Source organism: Dermacentor variabilis, chromosome 3, assembly GCF_050947875.1.
Source record: "Dermacentor variabilis isolate Ectoservices chromosome 3, ASM5094787v1, whole genome shotgun sequence".
NCBI lineage: Eukaryota > Metazoa > Arthropoda > Arachnida > Ixodida > Ixodidae > Dermacentor > Dermacentor variabilis.
In genome coordinates this window covers 112,993,056-112,994,305 of record NC_134570.1, presented here as the reverse complement: position 1 = coordinate 112,994,305, position 1,250 = coordinate 112,993,056, and the positions used below count along the sequence as shown (strand labels likewise).

The 1,250-nt window shown below is 46.5% G+C and overlaps 1 non-coding gene across 1 annotated transcript; it reads left to right on the top strand.

The window, feature by feature from the left end:
- Nucleotides 1–790: 790 nt before the first annotated feature.
- On the top strand, nucleotides 791–881 carry TRNAY-GUA (transfer RNA tyrosine (anticodon GUA)). The gene is given in 2 exon segments: nucleotides 791–827; nucleotides 846–881. It is a non-coding gene; the product is annotated as a tRNA-Tyr (tRNA).
- The last annotated feature ends 369 nt before the right edge of the window (nucleotides 882–1,250 follow it).

Here is a 1,250-nt window from a genome sequence, read left to right as displayed (position 1 = left end):
GCCGAGGACGAACACGCCACGGCATCGCTCGGCGCCAGCATCGCGCTTCTCAAAAATCCCTAAACGATGCTGTCCCTAGGCACCTAGGATCAGGTCACGTGAGGGATTTTTGTACGACAAATAGACGCACGCGAATATTACAAGCAGAGGCCACCCACGATCATGTTTGCTTATCTCGGAGGTCATTACCTGACGACGTTTAGTTTGTATATTCAAAAGGAGAGGGCGCCTAAAGTCAAAGCCACGGCTATGGGTAGAGTCAACGTTGGTAGAGTATATTAGGTAACTCAGCTATGGAATAAGCTCCTTGTAGACTTTAGTAGGGTTTTCTTATAGGCTGAAATATTTCCCTTCAGTTCCTATTAACCGAAAAGCCTCATTCGAACTCCGGCTGCGCGCGTCGAGCGCTCTTGTTGTGTGCAAGTTGTTCAGTGCGTAGCGTTTGGAAGGAATCAAACAATGCTTTCAGAAAGCAAGATGTAGGTGGTTCCACGTATAACTCGCTGCGTCAGATATTGACTTCACGAATCGTGGCATTTCTTATAACTAACAAGCTGAACGGACCGACCTCTGTTTTCACCGTATGAAAATGTGTGCACGTTGACCTAACTACGAATTGTGTGGTTATTCCTAGGTACGAAGGCCCAGCGAATCGCCGTGGCAAAGCCTGCCGCAAAAGCAGGTGTCATCGAAACCTCATACCAGACAAATGAGGCAACTGTAGTATAGAAAAACAAAAAAATTTTCTTGTCGGGATACACCTGACAAAGTAAGATGCTCGATCGTGTCTCCGTCGATAGCTCAGTTGGTAGAGCGGTGGACTGTAGAAGTTGAATACTATGGATATCCATAGGTCGCTGGTTCGAATCCGGCTCGACGGACACTTTTTTTTTTTTCTGCGTGCTCTTATGCGTTTTCAACTTTTCCAGCTCCGGCTTTTATAACTGCATCGGCTTCGTTTTTTCAGCCAGTTGAACAAAAGTGCCCTATACCCTTATCAACTCACACAGACGGCTACGATGCGAAAGGCAACGGCGATCTATAATTTTTGAGATAACAGCGGTAGAGCCAGGGCAAGGTGTACCGAACAATTTTCGGGTTTTGTTGGCTTTCGGGTTGAGACTTGAAGTTGCTTAATATTTTCCGGTTCGGCGCAGGCTCATCTCTGGAGCAAGAATATAACGGTACGGAACGGGTTGAACCGGTTCATACAGGTTCATTACGGCTCGGAATTAAGGAGAATAAAAACG